The 9,276-nt window shown below is 54.9% G+C and overlaps 1 non-coding gene across 1 annotated transcript; it reads right to left on the bottom strand.

The window, feature by feature from the left end:
• Nucleotides 1-2,028: 2,028 nt before the first annotated feature.
• TRNAG-UCC lies at nt 2,029-2,100 on the bottom strand. Its single transcript has one exon. It is a non-coding gene; the product is annotated as a tRNA-Gly (tRNA).
• Between the last annotated feature and the right edge of the window lie 7,176 nt (nt 2,101-9,276).

Raw genomic sequence — 9,276 nt, forward strand, 5'->3', positions numbered from 1 at the left:
AGAGGAGGGGCCGCTGGGGAATAGCGCAACATGATAGAGGATAGTAAGAACTTATTACAGATGTGAGCCATTTCTGCGCTACTCTGCATTTAAAGGAAACTGAAAGTGCCTAGTACCTTGTGCCCTGTGCCCTGCTGTGCCCAGTACCCTGCCATGCCTAGTACCCTGCCATGCCCAGTACCCTGTGCCCTCCCGTGCCCAGTACCCTGTGCCCTGCCGTGCCCTGTGCCCTGCCATGCCCAGTACCCTGTGCCCTGCCATGCCCAGTACCCTGTGCCCTGCCATGCCTAGTACTCTGCTGTGCCCAGTACCCTGATGTGCACCATACCCTGTGCCCAGTACCCTGATGTGCCCTGTGACCTTCCGTGCCCAAGTACCCTGATGTGCCCAGTACTCTGGTGTGCCCAGTCCCCAGTACCCTGATGTGCCCCATACCCTGTCCCCAGTAACCTGATGTGCACCATACCCTGCCCAGTACCTTGATGTGCCCTGTGACCTGCCGTGCCCAAGTACCCTGATGAGTACTTATACTCGCGTAAATGCTGCCGATGCCCTGTCCAATACTTCTCTATTGAGAAGAGAGTGGCGGGTGGAGAGTGGGCGGGGGGTGGAGAGCAGGGCGGAGAGCAGAGCAGTCCTCAGTACCCCGCTGTGCCCTGTGCCCTGATGTGACATGCACGATTGCACGGCAGACTTTTTTCCTCACTTGTTAGGATTTATGATCCAATGCTTGTTGCTCGTCTTTCTGCTGGTCGTGGTCACCCTGGAATTTTGCTCCATCTCTAATGTTTTCGCTATGTGACTGTAAAGGGGCATTCTTCCCACTAACCACCAATGTAAGAGACATCCTTCCCACTGACCACCAATGTACGAGACATCCTTCCCACTGATCACCAATGTAAGAGACATCCTTCCCACTGACCACCAATGTAAGAGACATCCTTCCCACTGACCACCAATGTAAGAGACATCCTTCCCACTGACCAGCAATGTACGAGACATCCTTCCCACTGACCACCAATGTACGAGACATCCTTCCCACTGACCACCAATGTACGAGACATTCTTAAATTTGAAAACTGTCACATGACATTAAAAAAAATGTATCGAGTACATGGGGAAAAAAAATTATCGGTACTTGTACTCGGTCCTAAAAAAAGTGGTATCGGGACAACCCTAGGTGACACCAGTTTTTTCTGCACCAGGTGACACCAACTTGTTGACATGCCAACAAATCTATCCGCTGGAATCGGATCCCACGGATCGATCCGCTGGTCTGTACAGACTCACCAGATCGATCCGTCCGAGGGGATCCCCCGCATGCGTCGTAATGATTAGACGCATGCGTAGAATTCCTTATATGACTGCGTCGCGCACGTCGCCACGTCATCATCGCGGCGACGGCGCGACACGTCATCGCCAGAGGATTTCGGCGCGGATTTCGATTCGATGGTGAGTACACTCCATCGGATGGAAATCCGCGCAAATCCTCAAGAGGATTTATCCGCGGATACGGTCCAGCGGACCGTATCCGCGGATAAATCCTCTCGTGTGTATGGGGCCTAACTCGCATTCATATATTAGGGACAATTTTTTTTTAGATGGAAGCCAATTATCAGCATATCTTTGGAGCGTTGGAGGAAACCGGAGTACCCGGAGGAAACCCACGCAGGCACAGGGAGAAAATGCAAACTCCAGGCAGGTAGTGTCATGGTCGGGATTCGAACCAGCGACACTTTTTAATGCTAGGTGAGAGTGCCGCCCACTACACCACTGTGATTCAGAGGCGATTCAGTTCGCATGTGCAGCACTATATAAGTCTTTCACTCACTCACTCACTCACTGTGCGGCCCGATGCTCTCTGGTGTATATATGATGTGTTTAGATGCTCTCTGGTGTATTTTTGATGCATTTAGATGCACTCTGGTGTGTTTTTGATGCGTTCATTCTGTATTCCACCGCTAATATATACTCAGCATTGACCTTGTATAGTGCTTTTCCCTCTGGGGACTCCAAGTACTTGGAGATGGCGTTGGCCGGGAATCGAACCCGGGTCAGCTGCTGGGAAGGCAGCTATGCTCACCACTGCACCACCAACGCAAGGTAGCATGTCTTTGTAGTGTGGGAGGAAACGGAGTATCCAGAGCAAACCCACGCAAACACAGGGAGAACATGCAGATAGTGTCCTGGTCAGGATTTGAACCAAGGACCCCCGTGCTGCAAGGCTAACCACTAAGCCTCTTTGCTGCCCATAAACAGCCTCTGTTCTCTAAGGCCCACCCCCGCAGAGCAGGGTACATAAGTCCACTCAAAGCGCCTACAGAAAAAATCCAAACGTAACCTAAACGACTGGGGTGCAGCGGTTGTACCCAATGTGACATCTGTGTGGGTGCCGGTGTACGGCCCTGAACGCACCCAGGGTGCGTCCACAAAACGGCACCCGCATGGATGTACTTTTTGGGGTAAACGCAGCCCCCACACAGGGTACAGATTCATACACATCATGTGAGTGAGGCCTTGGACTTCTCCATGAAGGACCTCACTGGTGGGAAGAGTTCTCATTTCCCCAGCAGAGAAAGCCTAAAGAAAGCTGGAAAGACTCCTCCCACCTCCTGAAGACAAGAAGAGTTCCAACCTCCCCTCATAGCTGGTGCAACACATGCCTAAAAAACATACTGGCCTCCAACCTCCCCTTATAGCCAGTCCAACACACGCCTGAAAAACATACCGGCCTCCAACCTCCTCTCACAGCAGGTCCAACACGCCTGCAGGAAAATAAAGTCTATTGGCCTCCAACCTCCTCTTACAGCCGGTCCATAGAGTAGCACAATTAATAATTTTTTTTTGTTTGTTTTATTTATTTTTTATTTTTTATTTATTTAATTTTTTTTATCTGGTTTCAACCCCCCTGACAATCTCCAATGTAGAGTTTGAGGATTCTTTCATTAAACAAGTGGAAGTCGCACTCTGGTGCCGTCTCTTTGTGGAAGTCGCACTCTGGTGGCGTCTCTTTGTGGAAGTCGCACTCTGGTGGCGTTTCTTTGTGGAAGTCGCTCTCTGGGGGACTGGCCTTGCCTGGGGGCACTCACACTGTCTTTTATTTTTTCTATTTTTGTTTCTTTTTCTGGTTCTTTTTCCTTTGTCTGGTTTTTGAATTTCGTACTTGTTTTCGTACTTGTTTTCGTACTTGTTTTCGTACTTGTTTTTGTACTTGTTTTCGTACTTGTTTTCGTACTTGTTATATTTCTTGTTTTCGTACTTGTTTTCTTTCTGACAGGGAGTGCCACTTTTTTGTGGAGTCTCGGTGTCATCGTCGCTTTCTGGAGGAAGCGTAGAGCGATCACGACGTTTTAGTGGAATCCTTGGGTGGAGGTATTTCTTTGATGCTTTCTGAAATAGACGGCTATGTTTTCGTCGAGGACCAGTTTCATCTTCCCTTCCTGGAGGAAGTGTAAAGCGAACATGACGTTCTGGTTTCTTTTTGTAGAATATGCCCTTTGGTGGCATCTCCTTGTAGAAATCGCCCTCCGGTGGCGTCTCCTTGTGGAAGTCGCCCTCCGGTGGCGTCTCTTTGTTGAAGTCGCACTCTTGTGGCGTCTCTTTGTGGAAGTCGCACTCTTGTGGCGTCTCTTTGTGGAAGTCGCACTCTTGTGGCGTCTCTTTGTGGAAGTCGCACTCTTGTGGCGTCTCTTTGTGGAAGTCGCACTCTGGTGGCGTCTCCTTGTGGAAGTCGCACTCTGGTGGCGTCTCTTTGTGGAAGTCGCACTCTGGTGGCGTCTCCTTGTGGAAGTCGCTCTCTGGGGGACTGGCCTCGCCTGGGGGGCACTCATACTGTCTTTTTTATTTTTTCTATTTTTGTTTATTTTTCTGGTTCTTTTTCCTTTGTCCGGTTCTGTGATGATCGAGGGTTCTTCCGGTGGAGTCACCTTGTGGAAGTCGAACCCTGGAGCGGCCCCGTCCGGGGCGCACTCTGTTGGAGCGGCCCCGTCCGGGGCGCACTGTATTGTAGCGTCCCAGTCCGGGGCGCACTCTGTTGGAGCATCCCAGTCCGGGGCGCACTCTGTAGGAGCATCTCAGTCCGGGGCGCACTCTGTAGGAGCGTCCCAGTCCGGGGCGCACTCTGTAGGAGCGTCCCAGTCCGGGGCGCACTCTGTAGGAGAGTCCCAGTCCGGGGCGCACTCCAATGTAGAGTTTGAGGATTCTTTCATTAAACAAGTGGAAGTCGCACTCTGGTGCCGTCTCTTTGTGGAAGTCGCACTCTGGTGGCGTTTCTTTGTGGAAGTCGCTCTCTGGGGGACTGGCCTTGCCTGGGGGGCACTCATACTGTCTTTTATTTTTTCTATTTTTGTTTCTTTTTCTGGTTCTTTTTCCTTTGTCTGGTCTTTGAATTTCGTACTTGTTTTCGTACTTGTTTTCGTACTTGTTTTCGTACTTGTTTTCGTACTTGTTTTCGTACTTGTTATATTTCTTGTTTTCGTACTTGTTTTCTTTCTGACAGGGAGTGACACTTTTTTGTGGAGTCTCGGTGTCATCGTCGCTTTCTGGAGGAAGCGTAGAGCGATCACAACGTTTTAGTGGAATCCTTGGGTGGAGGTATTTCTTTGATGCTTTCTGAAATAGACGGCTATGTTTTCGTCGAGGACCAGTTTCATCTTCCCTTCCTGGAGGAAGTGTAAAGCGAACATGACGTTCTGGTTTCTTTTTGTAGAATATGCCCTTTGGTGGCATCTCCTTGTAGAAATCGCCCTCTGGTGGCGTCTCCTTGTGGAAGTCGCCCTCCGGTGGCGTCTCTTTGTTGAAGTCGCACTCTTGTGGCGTCTCTTTGTGGAAGTCGCACTCTTGTGGCGTCTCTTTGTGGAAGTCGCACTCTTGTGGCGTCTCTTTGTGGATGTCGCACTCTGGTGGCGTCTCCTTGTGGAAGTCGCACTCTGGTGGCGTCTCTTTGTGGAAGTCGCACTCTGGTGGCGTCTCCTTGTGGAAGTCGCTCTCTGGGGGACTGGCCTCGCCTGGGGGGCACTCATACTGTCTTTTTTCTTTTTTCTATTTTTGTTTATTTTTCTGGTTCTTTTTCCTTTGTCCGGTTCTGTGATGATCGAGGGTTCTTCCGGTGGAGTCACCTTGTGGAAGTCGAACCCTGGAGCGGCCCCGTCCGGGGCGCACTCTGTTGGAGCGGCCCCGTCCGGGGCGCACTCTATTGTAGCGTCCCAGTCCGGGGCGCACTCTGTTGGAGCGTCCCAGTCCGGGGCGCACTCTGTAGGAGCATCTCAGTCCGGGGCGCACTCTGTAGGAGCATCTCAGTCCGGGGCGCACTCTGTAGGAGCGTCCCAGTCCGGGGCACACTCTGTAGGAGCGTCCCAGTCCGGGGCGCACTCTGTAGGAGCATCCCAGTCCGGGGCGCACTCTGTAGGAGCGTCCCAGTCCGGGGCGCACTCTGTTGGAGCGTCCCAATCCGGGGCGCACTCTGTTGGAGCGTCCCCGTCCGGGGCGCACTCTGTAGGAGCTGCCCCGTCGGGGGCACACTCTGTAGGAGCGGCCCAGTCGGGGGCGCACTCTGTAGGAGCATCCCAGTCCGGGACGCACTCTGTAGGAGCGTCCCAGTCCGGGGCGCACTCTGTAGGAGCGTCCCAGTCCGGGGCGCACTCTGTAGGAGCGTCCCAGTCCGGGGCGCACTCTGTAGGAGCGGCCCCGTTGGGGGCGCACTCTGTAGGAGCGGCCCCGTCGGGGGCGCACTCTGTAGGAGCGACCCCGTCCGGGGCGCACTCTGTAGGAGCAACCCCGTCCGGGCCGCACTCTTAAGGAGCGACCCCGTCCGGGGCGCACTCTGTAGGAGCGACCCCGTCCGGGGCGCACTCTGTGGGAGCGACCCCGTCCGGGGCGCACTCTGTGGGAGCGGCCCAGTCCGGGGCGCACTCTGTAGGAGCGACCCCGTCCGGGGCGCACTCTGTAGGAGCGACCCCGTCCGGGGGGCACTCTGTAGGAGCGACCCCGTCCGGGGGGCACTCTGTAGGAGCGACCCCGTCCGGGGCGCACTCTGTAGGAGCGACCCCGTCCGGGGGGCACTCTGTTGGAGCGACCCCGTCCGGGGGGCACTCTGTTGGAGCGACCCCGTCCGGGGCGCACTCTGTTGGAGCGGCCCAGTACGGGGCGCACTCTGTTGGAGCGGCCCCGTCCGGGGCGCACTCTGTTGGAGCGGCCCAGTCCGGGGCGCACTCTGTTGGAGCGGCCCGGTCCGGGGCGCACTCTGTTGGAGCGGCCCCGTCCGGGGCGCACTCTGTTGGAGCGGCCCAGTCCGGGGCGCACTCTGTTGGATCGGCCCCGTCCGGGGCGCACTCTGTTGGAGCGGCCCAGTCCGGGGCGCACTCTGTTGGATCGGCCCAGTCCGGGCGCACTCTGTAGGAGCGGCCCCGTCGGGGGCGCACTCTGTAGGAGCGGCCCTGTCCGGGGCGCACTCTGTTGGAGCGGCCCCGTCCGGGGCACACTCTGTTGGAGCGGCCCCGTCGGGGGCGCACTCTGTTGGAGCAGCCCTGTCGGGGGCGCACTCTGTAGGAGCGGCCCCGTCGGGGGCGCACTCTGTAGGAGCGGCCCCGTCGGGGGCGCACTCTGTAGGAGCGGCCCCGTCTGGGGCACACTCTGTAGGAGCGGCCATGTCTGGGGCACACTCTGTAGGAGCGGCCCCGTCGGGGGCGCACTCTGTTGGAGCAGCCCCGTCGGGGGCGCACTCTGTTGGAGCGGCCCCGTCGGGGGGCGCACTCTGTAGGAGCGGCCACGTCTGGGGCGCACTCTGTAGGAGCGGCCCCGTCGGGGGCGCACTCTGTTGGAGCGGCCCCGTCGGGGGCACACTCTGTAGGAGAGGCCCCGTCGGGGGCGCACTCTGTAGGAGCGGCCACGTCGGGGGCGCACTCTGTAGGAGCGGCCCTGTCGGGGGCGCACTCTGTTGGAGCGGCCCCGTTGGGGGCGCACTCTGTAGGAGAGGCCCCGTCGGGGGCGCACTCTGTAGGAGCGGCCCCTTCGGGGGCGCACTCTGTTGGAGCGGCCCCGTCCGGGGGGCACTCTGTAGGAGCGGCCCCGTCGGGGGCGCACTCTGTAGGAGCGGCCCCGTCGGGGGCGCACTCTGTAGGAGCGGCCCCGTCCGGGGCGCACTCTGTTGGAGCGGCCCCGTCCGGGGCGCACTCTGTTGGAGCGGCCCCGTCGGGGGCGCACTCTGTAGGAGCGGCCCCGTCGGGGGCGCACTCTGTAGGAGCGGCCATGTCTGAGGCGCACTCTGTAGGAGCGGCCCCGTCGGGGGCGCACTCTGTTGGAGCGGCCCCGTCGGGGGCGCACTCTGTTGGAGCGGCCCCGTCGGGGGCGCACTCTGTAGGAGCGGCCCCGTCGGGGGCGCACTCTGTTGGAGCGGCCCCGTCGGGGGCGCACTCTGTAGGAGCGGCCCCATCTGGGGCACACTCTGTAGGAGCGGCCATGTCTGGGGCACACTCTGTAGGAGCGGCCCCGTCGGGGGCGCACTCTGTTGGAGCGGCCCCGTCGGGGGCGCACTCTGTTGGAGCGGCCCCGTCGGGGGCGCACTCTGTTGGAGCGGCCCCGTCCGGGGCGCACTCTGTTGGAGCGGCCCCGTCCGGGGCACACTCTGTTGGAGCGGCCCCGTCCAGGGCTGTCTCCGTATGAACGTCACATGCTGGTGGCGTCTCCGTGTGAACGGCACATGCTGGTTGAGCCTCAATGTAGCTTTCACATTCTGTCTCGCTCACTGGGGCAGACCTGCCTTGTGAGCTGTCTCTGTAGTTAATACCGCGTACATCTGCAATTAAAAAGAAGAATGAGATTTAGCACCTTCACCTACATTTCTTATATTGTTTATACAACATCAAATTATAGAGAGAAAAGTTCAAAATTCCAAAATGACTAATGTTGGCCTTCATATAAAATTCTGGTTGCCTGGCACTAAAATGATTGGAGTCAGAAAGGGGACTGGTTCTTCACTGGTTCATGCCGGCCTCTTTTATTGTCATCCCTCGAATTGTTGCGGTGGATTGATACAGAAGAGGCCGGGACCTGGCACCGCTGCATTGCAGATTACTCCGCCACACCTCAAAGTGGAAAAAATAGTCCCCTGCACGTTTTGGATCGATTGCCATGCGATTCTGTCATGTGACAAGATCTTGCCATCTTTGGGGGGCCCATTAAGAATAATCCGAATGCTTGCTTCACATTTTCCCATGATTTAGAATTGCAGGCAGAATCCTATCACTTCTGCCGGCCATTCCAAATCGCCAATTGTGGGCGGGGTCTAAGGCAGAATTCCAGGCAAATGATGAAATAGTTACTGTCTGTGGGAGCCCTGCAGCAACTTACTGAGGCCCCATTTGTTCAGGGGGGGGGGGGGCATAAAGGGTCTATTTATTGCCTGTGGGGTGCATACAAAGTGATCTTCTGCACCGCAGTTCCCCATAATTAAATGTAAGCTTTGGCCTCTTCTATATTAACCAATCGGTGACAGGCTTGGATAGTAATTGTTGGAAAATCCAGCACTTTAGATTACGCCACCTGCACCCTAAAGACAGTAAATAATCCCAGCCTGTAATAAGGGGAGTGCAAAGCTTGTTTAAACAACAAATTGGTTGGCAGCTGTCAGGTGGTGGAATTGGCTCCCTGTATACGGTGCCAAGAATTTCTGTTTTTTGTTTGTTGTCCTGTAAACAGCAATCTGATGATTTTTTAAAAAATGTCCATTGTCATTGTCCATGGTAGAAAATATATATATATTTTTTTTATATTTTGCTCTATTTCCATTTTATATCGCAAAATATAAAAAATCAAGTGGTGAATAAATAACACCAAAAGAAAGCTCTATTTGTGTGAACAAAGCAACAAAAATTCCATTTGGGTACATCGTAGCATGACCGCGCAATTCTCATTGAAATTGCGAGAGCACGGAGAGCTGAAAATTGGTCTGGGAAGGAAGGGGGTGAAGTTGCCTGGTATTGAAAAGGTTAATGGTGCCAAAACACACCAAAAAAATCTCAGCTTCTTTATGTGTGTTTTTGTACATGCAGGGCAGTACACCTGTAGGGGGCCCGGATGGCAACCCCCTTTAAAAAAAAAAAATAATAATAATTTTTTTAGGGGTCCGGAGGTCCCCAGGGGCCCGGAGGCCCACAGGGCCCCATATGGCAACTCCCCTTTTTTTAATTAATTTTTTTATAAAAAAAAAATATTTTTTTAAATATATTTTTATTTTATTTTTTATTATAGGGACAATTTTTTTTATTTTTTTTGAGGTCC

The sequence above is a fragment of the Rana temporaria genome, unplaced genomic scaffold, assembly GCF_905171775.1.
Source record: "Rana temporaria unplaced genomic scaffold, aRanTem1.1, whole genome shotgun sequence".
NCBI classification, from domain to species: Eukaryota; Metazoa; Chordata; class Amphibia; order Anura; family Ranidae; genus Rana; species Rana temporaria.